Below are 17,136 nucleotides of genomic sequence, written 5' to 3'. Positions count from 1 at the left end.
AATATTTCAAGCTGTCCCTCTTAATAAAAATCATTTGCGCTGAGCTTTTAATTTTGAGTTTTTTTTTTGACACATAAGATTTAAATCTCTAACCACATTTTATTTTAATGTGCACTCATGAAACAATATGGAGTTTTTTCACATATTTCTTCCAGATTTGTAGCATAAAATGAAAGGGAAAACATGACAACCCAACCGAAGAAATGCATTGTACTCTATTTGTTTTCAGTTAATTAAACAAGCAATTTAGGCAGCAGTGTTTATTACAGGCTGGATCACATCAAAACATAATAATTAAGGATCTTATTGAAGAACTGATCTATGGTTGGGAAGGTTAGAGTTACAGCTTTAGTAAATTCCCCTCTAGGATGATGTGTCTCATTGGGTATGTGTCTCAGAGAAGAAATTAAAGGACAGACAAAGCAGAAGAAAAGACTGTCGTCGCTCTTTCATAATTAAATAGTTGTCATTATCTATTGGACGAGAGGTCCTTCTCCCCCTCTTGTTTATATATATTTTTTTCCCTGCTTCCTCCATGAATGTGTTTGTTTTTTCTAATTTTCCTGAACACACTCAGCCTCCAGATCATTAACAGACGTCCCTGGTTCCGGCACCTCTGTTGATCAAGGCTTTTCTTTATGCCATCAAGAAGTCACACTCCACTCCCACAGAAGTTAATTTCCACTTTTTATTTATGTTTTGCTCCCAAAAACATTCTGCTGTACTTGTGAAAACACGTTGGGCCTTTAAATAGTAAGGTGGTAAGCTCCACACACTTGTTAAATTGAAGACTATTTCCAATCCAAGGTTAAAGAAAAAAGTTAAATTTTATTTACCACAAAAAATATTTAAATGTTTAAAATTCAAAAAGGAAGGATAGAGCCAGAAAAATAAACAAACAAAAAAAAAGCACCACGTTCCGTAGTAAAGTCTGAAAAGAGGTGTGTTCAAACTAACCTGGTCCAATATGACAACCTGATTGGCTGCCCATGTTGAATCCTGAAAGGACTACTTTTTGTTTTAATCTATGTAATTACATGGAGGCCTCAATACAGTCTGAACTATACAATCATGAAATTGCTTAAACTGTTACTAAAATCAGTCTTAAAGCATAGCCCTGCCCCCAGAAATAAAGAAAGGCCATGTGCTGGCAAGTGGGATGTTGAGGAGAGGGGTTAAGCAAGGCTAAGTTAGGTGAAGGGAATGTGAGAGTGAATTCTACTTCACTAAATAATCTAGTTTGTAGGCTGAATCCTAATAGTAAATAATTACAATAGTCCAGCCCTGAAGTAACATATTCATGGAGTCTTTCTCAGCATCACACCTGGACAAGATATTTCAAATTTTTGCAATAAGAAAGAATGAAACGGGAAAAACTAGAATCTACACTGGAAGAGGCTTTTATCAGGTAGAGACAATTCATGGGAAGCAAGGATTCAAAACAGACACAGGGGGGTTGCAAGCTTTCTGCTGGAAAGGTAAGTTAATTCTCTTCATTTTGTTGCTATGTTCAAAACATGACAATAACTACAATCTGCTCCTGACAGAGACGGCTAGTTTGTTTGTTAGCCTATATTTGATGAGCTCCGTTCCAATAGTTATCAGTAGCTAGTCCCACTAGCAGGTGACCACAGCTATTAGCAGCAACTTCTTAACAAATACATGGAGGATGTACTTGTAATTTATTGGCATCAATGAAAGCAATTTAATTATGTATAATTCTGAACCTCATCACCTGATGGGACATCTCAACTCATACAGGATGTTGACACTCTGCAGCTTCAGCTGTATATTTCATTTTTAATGTAGTGCCAATGGAGTGCGCCTCTTGGGTGTTTATTAGTAATGTAGTGCACCACTAGATGAGAATAAATCTTACATACTGGGGCTTTAAGTAGGCACCAAAAAGCAGCCATTCATGCTCTGATCTAAAATTCAATGCAAGCCATTTCTAGTGCTTTGAGACTCCAGTGAGAGCCGTTGTCCACACTTGGAGACAACATGGAACTGGTTGGCTGGTCAAACTAAATTAGGAGTGCCTCAATGACTTATCTTGGAAGTCACCAAAAAACCCAAACTAACATCAAAAGTTATTGGGCCTCATGCAACTTTTTTTGTAACTGTCTTACTGTTTCTCCTACTATGGGCTCCTACTGGTGCCAAACATCACATTCAACAAACGTTCTTAACAGCAGATACCTGCTTAAAGGATGTTTTTTTACGTGATGCAGTCCATCTGGGCATAAGTGAGCAAACATTCATTACAATGGCAAATCTGGGTAATACTAGCCGGATAATTCCACATAAGGCTAAGATCTCCAGCACATTTTAGATGGTGTTCATTCACATAAATGGCATTGAATATGAAGAAGAGAGACGTTTACCAGTTTGGAGATTGAGGTTTTGCTGACTGAGAGCTGAGCAGCAGAAATAAAGGACCAGTAAAAGCCAATCAGTGGGGAATAATTCACAAGAGCTGTACAGTACGTGACGTGGCGGTTGCACTATTACACAAGTAAAACTAAAAATAATAACAAAAAAAGAAATCATTCAGATCTAAAAAAGGTATAAAAACACATCTAGATAAAGCAAAACATTCAACGAAAACAACTGGTGGAGAGAACAGGTGCAACAAATGATATAAAAGCTTAATGTTAGTTCACCATCAATGAACATGACATTATGTAAAATCTTCTTTTAATGCACATGCACACATGTGTACGGCAATTCTGCACATCTTCAGACCATGTCTGTCATCCCTTCATAACATCACTATAACGTATAAACATAAAAATGTCAACAGCTCAACGATGGTCAGACAATTTCAGACAGACCCAAAAATGACACATTTTGTGTAATAACAAAAGTAAGGTGCATCGTTATGAAGTGAACTAAATGCATGTCTTACTTTAAGAAGAATTTAAAGCAGCAACATGTTGCTGAACTACTGAACCTCCTTTCTGAGTTTTCTATTCATTTTCTGTTCCAGATGTTATTTCTCACTGACTGTTCTCTCTTTTGATGAAATGACAACAAATCAAACCAATATCCCCTGGACACTGACATGCCAGCTGCAGGTGTAGTGACTGATAGTTTTTACAATCTTGAAGCTGTGAGCTGATGTGGACCTATTTTGGAAGGTGTGTGCTGTTACATCTGGTGTGAAACTGCATGTCTCTCTTCCACTGTGCCCGCCTCTCATCAGCCACATTAAAACCACTTAGTCATCGTGTCCCTGCCATTACCAATCAGTTGACAGAAGGAAAGAGGCTTAAACATCGTAATTAGCAAAATAACTTTATAGACAAAGTAATCCGACACTTAAAAATGTCCTCCTCCACTGTCTCTATATCTTCACTTTCCAGTTCTGATTCTGGCTCAAACAAAAACGGCTGGATTCTTAAAGCCTCAAACCAGTTCGGCTTGTATCTTAATGTGTGTGCCATAAGAGTTTATTTTTATTTAGCTTCTGCAGTTGTTTTTGGTGCTCCTACCAGCTTGGGTATAAAATAAACCTTTGGTACCAATGGTGCTGGTCCCCAAGGCAGAAAACAGGCTTAAGCATGCAAAAACCTTAGAATAATCAAAGTTACAACAATAACAGGAGATTTAAATATGTTTATTTAAGGTTCACCTCCTTCAAGTGTTAAGGTAACAAGTAAGGGTGTATAAATCATTTGCATACGCAATATTACAAATTTTAAACAATTAATTTAGCATAGGATATGTAGAGGAACCTTGAATTAGGATTTTAGACCCCACCCCTGCAATAGAACATACTAATTTAAAACTTTCTTGAAAAATAAAGCAAAAATGTGTGCATAGCTGATTCTTTATTACCAAGGACTTCACTTCATCTCTGGAATCTGTTTATTTATGACGACTGTATAATTCATGGTAAAAATATCCATATGTCCAATAAATGTTATAAATAAAAGTTATTTTCCTCCACTATGGTTAAAGCAGACACTTTTAGAAAATCAAGATTATTTCCCAAAATGTTTTCCTTCAATATTTAGTTTCCTTGCAGTATTATTGTGTGTGAGTTTACACAAGACTTCTCAGATTAGAGTCGGATGTATTTAAAGCTAAACTGGGCTAAATTGCTACCTGGACGTTCTGCAACACCAGCAGCCCTCTAAGGGGAAAGTGCAGGTTATAAAGACGAAATTTGACTGTGATATTCTTGTCTCACGTCCGCTGACGCACGTAGCTTAATAGGGTCCAATCACTCACATCCTAGGGGTTCACGGATAAACAATTACAGGCCTTCTTGCTAGAAATCCACAGTAATTGTTCACTTGAGCTGAGTAAAGGAACTCTGGGAAAAATGCTTTTAAATTACAGTTTTAGCTTATTAAAAGAGATTGAGTTTAAGATGTTTGCCACTGTTAGACTCTATGTGAATCACACTGGTTTCAGTTTATTTATTTATTTTGAATGTTTAGTTTTTTTGCTAATTGAAGGCTTTGAGGAACATCACTACCTTCTGTTGTTGGGAAAAGGCTTTAGTTACGTACTTCAATGAGCACTTTACAGGAGTATAGTATTTAAAAGTCTCTGGGGAAAAAAAGTCAGAAATTTGCACCTTGTAATAATTATCTACAGTATGGAGTTTTTCAAAGGGAAATAAAGTTAAGTCAGAAATAAATCTGGCACATGAGCAAACGAAGCATTTTCAATAACAAATGAATATAGTCTTAATTAAAAATGTTTGCTTTCGCACAAGTGATTTTTCCTTTTTGAGCCATTTGTTTCTGCTTTGATTCTGGTTTCACAGAATGAATGGTAACGATCATCCTGTGACTATAAAACATTAAAACACACAATCTTTGTATGTGCAGAGAGGGTAGACTGTCCATAGCTTCAGCACAGGGATTTTTTTCTCTCTCTATTTATCAGAACAGAACCATACACTCAAGCACAGTTACAGTATCTTTGAGGCGGGCTATAAAAAGCACAATTGATATTATTTAGTATTATCATTGTTGTTTATTTGAATCATTTTTTCTTCATCTCCATCTCTTTGAACCTATTCTCTCTTTTGCAGCCACTCTATAGCTTCCGTACAACATGCAATCTGCTCATCTTAGTAGATGGAACCAAATTGATTTGCACATCTCAACATTTGTACAACAATCTCTGTAGATCACTGCAACATGCCCACTTAGTACTTATTGCACGTACTAAGAATAAATTGCACAAAAATTTAGGGCCTCTTATAAGGAATCTTTGACGTTCAGGCCTTATATATATGTATATAAACCAATTTTATATTATGACTATGCACCTTTAAATATCTACTTGCATCCACTGTTACAATTCTATCAGACAGAACCAATTGTGATTATACTTAAATCAAACATTTAATTGAAAGAAAATGAACCCTTCATTAAGCTGCTGCCACTACCATGTTGCAGTTAAATTTTTTGTGATATATAGAGTTGACCTTTAGGAGTTGTGACCCAAAATCCAAGCCAGTTTGTCTAAGCTAGGTTTCATCAGATTGTATCACATCGCACCACAGGGATTTAAAAGATTTTAGTAATGTCTGTTATCTTTCCGGGGAAATAAAAGCTTCTGTTTTTGCAACCCTCCTTCTTTGTCCAGAGATAAGCATAAAGGAAATAGTTTTCACATTAGGTCTGTACTTGTCAAAAATATATGATGCAAGGTGTTTGATTAAAGACTGAACATGATGTTATCTGACTAAAAATATTGAAGGTATCTGATGGTTTCCTGCTTCTAGGAGAACTTGGACCTGACATTAAGACTACAAGTAATCTGCTGCAGATTTCAGATGAAGTACGGCAAGATTAGCAGATATAAAAATTCAAGGGTATACTTCTCTGGCTTGTTCCACAGTCCAGTGAGGAGTCATATGGACCTGATCCTGATCTGCTCCAGAAACCAAATTCTGGCATAAAGCCTTTCATGGTTGAAAAGCACTCAAGAAACTAGCAACCAAGGGGAAGATCTAATAGACACTAAACAGATAATTATACCCGGTGTACAAAGAAAAGAAGGCAAAAATAAGCTAAGAAGTCCAAAGCAATTAAACCATAAGGCAACACTCAAGACACCCTTTCAAGCTGGGCATACACTCAGCGATATTTTTCAATCGTTGTACGCAGCTACAGCTCACACAGATTGAAACACAGTGCCTTGGCAATTTATGCAATTTTTTGTTCTGAAAGACCTAAAAAGAAAAGGCGATGGCGAATTTGGACAAAGATATGGCTGAGCAAATGTGGCTACTATGGTTTTTACAGAAAGAACTCAATTTCATTGGCACCCCCTCCATGCTTTTGTGTTTTCATCTGAGAGGAAGTAGAAGAGTCCTTGTTTGCACATACACACTTAGCGCTTTGCCAATGACGGCCGACTGAATTTCAAACATGTTTGATTTTCTCCCGACCTCACGATTCCTGATTGGGAGGTGGTCATGAGAGGCTGATCACCACTCGTTACCCTCTGTATACTACACGATGCAGGACGCATGATCAGGCTGAAAGTCGATCGAAAAATTCTGGCATGACTGCAAAGTCGGCCCGAAAAGGGCAGAAAATCGTAAAGTGTATGCCCGGCTTAAAGCCTAACACCCATTTATTGGTCCAATTCAACATTCTGTTCTAAGTTCTGAATCACAACCTTTAAATTATCATACTACTTTAAAAAAAAAAACTCAGCGTGTTTCATGTTTTATCATATCAGAGAGAGGATATTTGATAATTCTTTACTTGACTAGGAAAGCTATAATAGGAAAGTTATGATACAAATTAAAACATTTTATACTTGATCTGTTGTGAAACTGTTTTAGGGTGAATAAAAAGTCAAATATTAGTATAGAAACTGTATATTATAATAAAAATGCAAAATGTCTATAAATAAAGAAAAGGGACTGTGCTTGTAGATATTTTACTGAAATCAGACAGGCTTAAATGTTGTCCAGGGAGTTCATTAGGAGAGAAGTCTTTATGTCTCATTCTGGGTGTTCATCCTTGGTTCTTTTCAGTGTGTCTCCTTTGTCTAAAATAAGAAAAAACACCATTATAGTACTTTTTGGCAATATCTTTTGGATAATAAACGTAGTAAAAGGAAAGAACCAAAAATCAGCATCCGTGAGAAACAGATCCATCCCTTTTTTTTAAAGAAACCTCTTCTGTTATAAGCCTGTTACTGGTGCATGTGGTCGTTTTCAAGGAAGTGGAAGTTGTTTTTGAAAGTAGGCGTGAGAGCTGCATCTCTAAAACATTATTTATGAGACCTCTATGTTCTTCTTTTGTCTTTACAGCTGTGGTTTCCTCTGGGCTGAGAGTCTCTTTGTCACCACAGTCATGAACACCCGCATTCTTTGTGTTTCCGTCCTGGAAAGTTGAGGACATAACTCTGGAGACATTGGACATTGTGTCATGGAGACATGCTGAACTCATCCAGCCACCTGCATCTCTTTTACTGGCTTCAACTTTTACTTTAAATATCAAAAAAGAAATAAAATCACTGTTTAGTTTATTTCAAAAAGGTTTAAAAGATTCCCCAATAAAACAAGAGAGAAAAGCAAAAAAGGATTATATATCTCATCATCACTGCTAAAAGGTAGCTTAACAACAATAACCAAAACGGACCCAGAAGTAATAATTATAACAATAATAATGTGATCATAGAAAAACACACTAAATAAAATGTAATAATAATACCAGAGTACTGCTACTGATAATAATAGTATTAACTAGGGATGCACGATATTGGGATTTTGGCCGATATCCGATATGCCGATATTTTAAAACTCATGTAGCCAATAACCGATATCGATACCGATGTTAAAGCTGAACAAAAATAAGTATCATTGAAAATAGCAGTTTTGTTATCCATTTCTGACACTTTGGTAAATGGTAAATGGCATGTACTTATATAGCGCCTTTATTCAAGTTAGGAGACTTGACCAAAGCGCTTTACACTACATTCATTCACCCATTCACACACACACTCACACACTGATGGTGGCAAGCTACATTGTAGCCACAGCTGCCCTGGGGCTCACTGACAGAAGCGGGGCTGCCGTACACTGGCGCCACCGGGCCCTCTGACCACCATCAGTAGACAATGCAGGTGAAGTGTCTTGCCCAAGGACACAAGGACACTGAAAGCCGGAGTCGGGGCTTGAACCGTCAACCCTTCGATTTCAGGGCAAACTCCTACATCCAACGCCACTGTCGCCCCACTTTGAAAAATAATATACTCAAATATATTTTCATATGCTTATATCAAATTGATTTTTAAAAACGCGGTATCGATCTATTTTACTTTTTTAAATGTCGTGAAATTTCATCGTTCTGTTACAAACTCTCGTGATATTTTGCAAATTCTTGTGAGATTTTGTCAGTAAAATAGATCGATACCGCGTCAATATATCAACATATAAAAATATGGCAAAATTTCGTGAATTTTCGGGGGATTTCGTAGCATAACGATGACATATAGCAATATTTCATTAGTAAAAGAGATTGATATGGTGTTTTTAAATGGCAATATATCAGCATATGAAGCTATTGTGATATTTTAATGTATCAATATTTTTTCCCTCGTCTTTAGAAGTTTTTAAGTCTGTAAAAAAGAAGTTTTTGAGGAAGAAGTAGTGGTATTTTTTATTTTTTTTTTAGACTTTAGAAACTCAGAAGCTGATCAAATATCGGGTTAAATATCGGTGGGGTGGCCGATGTCCGATATTCAGTTTTAAGGCCGATACCGATAGGGGGCCGATTATATCGTGCATCCCTAGTATTAACAATAAAATAATAAAAAGAAGATCACATTAAAATCTTACTACATATTTTCAATGTTCTTCCTTCTTGCTTATGAAAAGGATAGTTATGTATTCATTTTAAAACTATTTATAATCAGGCATTATTTGAGTTTTCTATTCACCTCCTGGTATTGATGTATAAACTTTTTGTAGTTGTCCTTGTGCAGATTTTTAAATACATTATTCCCTTTAGGTTTTTCCCTATCATCGCTTTAGTAAAACATTTCTTAAAGATTTCCAGTTTCTATGTTTTTAAAATTAGATTTAAATAATAATTTGCTATTTAATACTTTAGAGCCTTCTGCAGTTTTCATATGCTGGACCTAAAAAAATGACTTGGTTTCCAGAAAATATTTTTCTTCGGCCATAATAGAAATGCTTCTTTATACATTGGAAAAGATGTATTTATTATAAGAACTCACTGAGTCATGTGGAACTCCTCACACAATGTCCAAACACCCAGACTGAAATTGTTTCCTTTTTTTCAAATAACTTCTCACCCAAAATAGTGCAAGCCCCTAATTCCATGGTTTTTCCAGTTTGCTGATCCTCTACTATAGTAATTTATAGTGCCATATTATGAATGCTAGAGTTAGGAGTTGTACAAAATAAAATAAGAGACTTTTCAGTTCATAAATGCAAAATAACATACTGACCAGAGACATCGACATGCTGACTAGCCTCATTACTCTATTTGATGGTTTTTGGTGGTTTTTAATGTTTCATTTCAGGAGATTTGCTGCTCTTTTGATGTCTTTAAAGGAATAGTACACCCAAAACATGATTAGCCTTCATTTTCTACTCACCCCCATGCTGAACAACACTCTGGAGTACTTTTTTGATATCTCAAATGCATCTGGAGATCTGGGAGGCTTCTTGCTGTCTGCTGACATTCAAATAATGGAGGTCTATGGTGACCGAGACAGAAAGGTCCATAAAAGTCCACAAAAAACGTGTCAATATTCCTCCATACTGCTCGTCCAATGTATTCCAAGTGTCCTGAGTGGGTAGCATCCAGAATTTACTCGAAACGAAGTCATTTAGAATGTTTTTAGAGCCTAAACAGTAGTGTATAGGATTTCCTGAAAGCGCGCACATGCGCGTTCACGACGCTACGGAAGCCGGCAGACCAAACCAGATGAAAGTGCGCATTCAGCGTCTGCTCTGCCAATAATGCAAGCGTAGAAGAAGAAATGTGCTGTTTACCTGTGCAAAGAAAGAAACAACGAAAGAAAAATGTCTGAGGACTTCAGTGTTGAGGAAGAGCATGAGTTCTTTGCCGAGCTGAATACGCTGGTTTGGTCTGCCGGCTTCCATAGTGTCGTGATCGCGCATGTGCGCGCTTTCAGGAAATCCTATACACTACTGTTTATGCTCTAAAAACATTCTAAATGACTTCGTTTCGAGTAAATTCTGGATGCTACCCGCTCAGGACACTTGGAATACATTGGACGAGCAGTATGGCGGAATATTGACACGTTTTTTGTGGACTTTTATGGACCTTTCTGCCTTGGGCGCCGTAGACCTCCATTAATTGAATGTCAGCAGACACAGGAAGCCTCCCAGATCTCCAGATGCATTTGAGATATCAAAAAAGTACTCCAGAGTGTTGTTCAGCATGGGGGTGCATAGAAAATGAAGGCTAATCATGTTTTGGGTGAACTATTCCTTTAAGAAACCCTTCACAGCATTGAAAAATGATAACCAAAATCCATAGTGCGAGTCCTCACATGATTACCTACAAACTGTTGTTGTGACCTCTTATTATTTATGGTCAGATGCAGCTATTTGACAAGAATGTCATGGTTCAGACTTGCCTGGGTGCCAGTCCGAACTTAGTCCCGCCCACAAGGTTTGAGTTCGGGGAAGTTCGGTCTGGCTCTGCTCCATAGTAGCGCGAGTATTAAAGCCCACTGTCAGGCGATCCAATCAAATTGTCAGGGCGGGCTTTATACGATGATGGACAGATGATCAAGAGTAACGTAATCAACCACGTGACCAAAGCGCGCTTGGGTGACAACAATAATGGCTGCCGCCGGAGAGTTGAGGTGAGTAGATTCTGCTATTAGGTCTGTTCTAGAAGATATCGACAGCAAATTAATTTTAAAAGAGGAACAGAGAAACGCGATCAAGTCTCATCTTCTTATTCTAGGCGTGCAACTGCACGCTTTGATTTTTGTGGACAACAACTATGCCTCGCTTAAGATACGTCACGCACTCCGTTGCTCTTATTGGTTGTAGGTCTATCCAATTGAGTACAGAGGCATTTTTTTCCTGGTTCGTTCAAAACACGCCCCATAATCACAGCTCTATGGAGCAGTATCAGACTCATATTCTGACTAGAATTGAGTCGGACTACGTCAGGCTAGGTTCAGACAGGATGAAAAACACAATGACAAAGTAAAACACATCTGCTTTAAGTAAGATAAAAGTTAAAATATCTGAATCACAAAGTAAACCAGCAAGGTTCTGTCCAATATAGGTTTGTCTGGAAACACGTACGTATACAACCAATAAAATATTACAATAAGCAGTGTAGTTTGGCTATGGTAGGGAAGAGAAATAGAGAAAAAAGATTTTCTGTAAGCTTGCTAGTGAAGCAGATAAATGTTTACTAACCTTCTTGTTTTTATGCTGGGGAAGTATCTGGAACAAACTCCCCTGAGAATCTTTGGTAATGTGTAGCACAACCGTCTACTCAGCCAGCAAGACAGGAAAAAAAAAAATACATTGAAACCTGTGAAAATAGACGCTTTCAATTAATGTCAGTGAAATTAGGAGTAAAATTAATTCTTTCAAGCCTTTATAGAAATAAATAGTTTGGCTTTGTGTGTGTGCATTGTTTTTTTAAATGTGCTTTTTGTTGAACTTCATTTTTCGCTTTTTAGGCAAACATACAACTTTAGTAAAGGTCTTACTCAATCCTTTATAAATGAGACCCCCAGGTGAGTCTTATCAGGGGAATGCTAAACAGCTGAGAAAACACAGAGAGCTCAGAGGGTGCTAAAGCCAAACAGAAAAGGATCTACACACCAAGGGGCAAAAATCAAACACTGATCCAAGACAACAAACCAAAATGAATAAAGAAAGGCTCAACAAAAAGGAAAGACTTAAATACTAAAAGACCAAAACTAAAGTATTCGTAATACAACAAACACCTGTGGATGATGTTACCTATGTCCTGTATGATCAATAACATTTGGATGCTTGAATGACTGAAACAGCTTTAAAAAGCTTAATATTTTCATGAAGAAAATAGGAGGTACACCAACCACCAATCAGTTGCATCACACCTCCAGACTTCTGGTTTGAATTTCAGAAGGGGTCTCTGCACACAGCCGGCATGGTCCTTGTGTCCAAAATCAGCTCATAGCCACGGGTCTCTCAGCCTGCATGACCCGGCAGTCACTTGTTCCTTTTAAAGCTTTTCATGCTCCGAACAAGAATATAAGTAAAATTCAGCTCTGATCTACACAAAAGAGGGTTTTAACATATATGGTGTTACCTGGGCGTTAAAACAAGTCTTTTACACAAGGTGGCCTGAACTGGATCGTCAGGATTAAGACTGAAGTCATATCTTAACCAAGGCTGGAGGGACTGATATCCCTATGTATCTCATATAGGAGGTTTCTTTCATATTTTGTGAATACAGGTAACTTTACACATATTAGGGAAGTTTTTCTACTTGATTCAATGTAAGGGTGTCCCTTAATACTATGTCAAAATGAAGAAAAGTTTACGTAGGTGAGACAACTTTTGTAAGGAACAATATGCTTGAGTAGACTTTGCCTCTAGACGATTATAAGTGCCTTTTTACATTTGTTTATGAATTGGTTGTCAATAGAAACACGATTTTTCGGTTTATAAGCTGTCTTGGAGGTGTCCTAGCAAAAGAAAAAGCAGTAACCAAAGTTCAAAAGTCAGATAGCCCCCAAACTACCCGTCCTCACCCAGTTTACACTTTTGAATTATTTTATTGCTCTCCCCTGTGGTTGTCCACTATGCCTGACATGAGTTATTGCAAGAGGCAGGATACATAAATCTGCTTTGACAGCCCCCCTGTCAGCCAGGAAACAGCACAGTCAGTCAGTCAGGCAGCCAGTCAGGTAGCCAGTCAGAGACCAAACAAGGCACTTATAATGGCTCTGCATATGGGCGGGTAGGATTCAGGACGCCGGTTAGTTACTCAGTAAGTACTGCTGTCAATCCAATTTTAAAAACAGTGCTGGAGTGTTGTAATCACCCATCTGTCAATGAAACTGTAGCCATGGGTTACGGTTTCCTCCAACTGCTCGGTTTCTGTGAATTGAAGGAGTCCTTACACAAACACATTTATTCTATTTCTTTGTAGGAATTTAGCAAAAGATGACTTTTCTGACTGATCAGTTTTTTCTTCTCGACTCACGAGAAACACCTCCTCTCTATCTGGCTACTGTCAGTGAAAAATCCTTCATTATGTTTACCACGACCCTTCCCTGCTCCATAGACCCCCAGAGAGGTTCAGCCTCACTGGAATTTATGTATTTAGGTGTGTTATCCAATCAGGGCTCTGCTTTCTTGCTGCTTACCTGAACAGACAGATTCAAATCTCAGCAGGGATTTCTCATACTGGGTTACTGGCAACGTCCTGCTGCTCCATAGCAGAGGGGAGATTACATCGGACAGCAGAATAAACAGCAGATTAATGCACAACATACTCATGGAATAAGGGGCATTTTGGCGCATATTTAATACAGTTTAATATCTGCATTTATTAAGTTTGACTATGCATATTCTACCAGTAATTTTAGATAATTTAAAGGCAAGGTTTAACCTCCCTAGAATTCAATGAGAAGTTGCTGCTGATATATATTGTTCAAAGTAGTTATGGAGCTTCAAGATTGATTGATTGATTGATTCATTAATTTTCCAGCATAAGTATCATAAAAACCGCTTGTACTACCGTTGTACAACTAGAAACCAAACATTTTGCCAATATTACTTTGCAAAATACCTTGAGTTTAGGCAGTTTAAATAAAGAGCTTCTGTTAAAAACAACTACCAGCTTACACCACAGATTTCCAAATAGATTGAGGTCCAGCCTTTCAGTGGGCCGTTATTACACATAGACTTCCATAAGGGTGCTGGGGTAAAGCAAGACAAGACAAGAGATGTTTATTTAAATAACACAATTCAGTGCAAAGACAATTAAAAGTACAGTAAAGAGTAAAATATAAAGAAAATGAAAACAATTAAAGATAAAAACATGATAAAAGCAGGTAGTAAAGCAAATAAAACAATTGGATCACAAACTTAAACCAACTATACCTAACTTAACAGTTTAACTTTAATAGTCATAGGCAGTTCTAAACAAATGGGTTTTTGAATGTATTGCTCATTGTGTGTTTTACTGCCACATGTCAGAACCTTTGCAGCAAATTTTACATCTCAACTATAGTAAGAGATTTTTTTATTATTATTTACAAAGAAAAATAGGATAAAACAAAGTGTGTGTTTGGAGCCCAAAAACACCACAAAATATTTGTCAATGTTCACCAAACAAGTGAATTCATGAAACAATTTTGTTTCAGCAGAACAAGATAAGTTGGTCCAACTTGTTTACATATCCAAATTAAGCTGAACATTTAATGCTACCTCTCATTACAATAGAGAACAAATACATTCACTATAAAGAACTGCGTTTCGATTGGTAAAGAGAGGAAAATCCTTTAAGATTTCTCCTGCTGTGGCCGGAAAAAATAATAAATCTTCAGGTATTTGTGTGCTAGAGCCAGAAGTGCCACCATAATTCACCCTGCCATACAAGTTACTGAATAACCAACTGTCTCATTGGCCGACTGTCTGGCTGACGAGGCAGTCAGGTGATTACAAGGACGCCATTGGGTTTTACAGCTGAATAATATGGCCACTGTTCATTCTCCATCATCCCATGAGGATATAGACGGGGCCGACGGGAGAGTGATTAAGATTTTAGGGAGCTGCTTGGCTGGTTCAGGGGTTAGAGGGTAAAGCGTGGGGATTTATTGGAGCCATAAATTAAACCCAGATGTCTGCCTCTCAATACCTTCTTCCTATGGGCTCTCTTCATTTAAAATCACAGTCTTTTGTTGCCATTTCCTCCTTAATACGATTTCATGAAAAGATTAATCAAACTTTGAGAAGCTGAAAAAACAGCGGCAGTCTGAGACAACAAGGCTTTTCAAGTCAAACTTACAAGGATCCTTACCCCGTTTGTGTCTTTCAGCTCCACAGTGGCCTTAGTGTTCTCAGGTCTGTCCTTAAGACCCCTGAGACCTCTTAGTTTGTTCAACAAGGAAACAGCGCTGAAGTCATCCATCGGCCTCAGACGTTTGCTCTAAAAGTCGTCATGTTTAATGAAATCTTGTGTTTAATTTGGTCTTTATGTGATACAGTATTACAAACTGGAAGGAAGAAAATACACAAAACATTTCAAAAGTGATTCCCCATTGTTTTCATTTCTTAATTTTAAAAGCAGTCTGCTTGCGTTTGAGCTCCTCTGTTATGTTGTTCATGGACAGCACCAGTCTCTGAGTTTGGTAACCTCTTCAGGGTCTAACTTTTATTCATTATAAACAACAGGATTCTACTAGAGCTGCATTGAAGAGGTTTGCTGCCAAGTTTGAGGCAGGTGGATGAGAGTCAGCTTTTGGTTCCTTATTCACAAGTGATGTCAGGATAGAGCATGGGCATCACATTAAGAGCTGCTTATCTTTGTTATACCACTACAGCTGTTAGGGGGATCAGATGCCTGCGTTCCTTTTTTTAAGGCAAAGTCCCTGTCTTGGACTTCCTGTCTCTGGCAAAACGTGTCGCCATAAATGTCCCTGATTTTAACTTCTGACAATCATAAATGGGGAAAAAGTTTGATATAATCTCTAATGGTAGGAGTGTAAGAGATCAAACGTTGCTTATAACAGTTATTAAAGCGACTTTTTAAGACAGCCGATCACAGTGCATAGGATGAAAGAGCAACATGTAAGCTTGTCACCACCTGTCCTGTGACTTTTGCTTGGACAGAGCTTTGATCACAAATCCTGGTGAAGATTCTCCATCAATGACTTCTTCCTGTTCAATTTGCATGGTTTCTAAGCAAAAACAAAGCTTTGTTGGACTACTCTATAAAGCTTGGAACTCAACGCTAATTCTGATATTTTTAATAGAAAAAGCTTCCTGGGTAGGAAACATAACGTCTTCAAACTTGGAAAACAAAATTCGGCTGTTTGTTTTTAACTTTTTTGGAAAGTTTGATCACTGATAAGTGATGGTAATGAGGGGACGATGGCAGAGGTGTAGCCAGAATTTTTTTATAAGGGTGTCCAGGCAATAACCAATATACACTGGGGGGTGGCCGAAAGTAGATAGGCACCAGAACCTCACGATTAATCTCCCTTGTACCAAAAGGAAAATTCACAAGCAAAAATATATATTTTCTAAATAAAAACTAACTATACTTTCCTACAACCTTTGCTAACAAATAGATGCATATATTTAAACATCCGTAATTTCTAGATAAAAGGTATAGTGGATAAAACTCAGTTTTGAGTTCTGGGGCATAAATCAATCATCATTGTAAAATTGATACACGGACTAATATCTACATAAATTGATTATTGGCTAAGTTTTTGTTAAAATTGTTATTTATCTTTGATTTCACTGAAGACTCCTAGATGATTTGCAGAGACACATAATTTTCTCTTTACCCCATAAAACACAAAATTTAACTCTGAAAAGAGCATGAATTCTGTGCTTATCATCTTTGATTTTAGTATATTGATGTGTATAATTAACCACAAAAAAATAAAATGTTTTGAATATTCCACTTGAGAGTATTACTGTGGCCACCATCTTTATGAGAGGGAAAAAAATGGTAGGGGTGGCCAATGATTGGCTAAGGGTGGCCATCGACACCCCTGGCCCCCCATCTAGCTCCACCCCTGGACGATGGAAAAAGGAAGCACAATGAACAGAATTAACTGAAGTGCATTCAGAACATTTTAACTACAAGTTGGGTTAATGTAACATGGCATAAGCCACATTGAAAAATACAGCTCAATTCAAGTTATATAAAGTATCCATTCGGAAAGGCTTCTGTGGAAGGCTTTTGGAAAAGGGAGGGACATTAAAGGAATAGTACACCCAAAACATGATTAGCCTTCATTTTCTACTCACCCCCATGCTGAACAAAACTCTGGAGTACTTTTTTGATATCTCAAATGCATCTGGAGATCTGGGAGGCTTCTTGCTGTCTGCTGACATTCAAATAATGGAGGTCTATGGCGCCCGAGACAGAAAGGTCCACAAAAGTCCACAAA

This window comes from Cyprinodon tularosa, unplaced genomic scaffold (assembly GCF_016077235.1).
Source record: "Cyprinodon tularosa strain WSP-4 unplaced genomic scaffold, ASM1607723v1 ctg281, whole genome shotgun sequence".
Taxonomy (NCBI): domain Eukaryota; kingdom Metazoa; phylum Chordata; class Actinopteri; order Cyprinodontiformes; family Cyprinodontidae; genus Cyprinodon; species Cyprinodon tularosa.
This window is presented reverse-complemented; position numbering follows the sequence as displayed.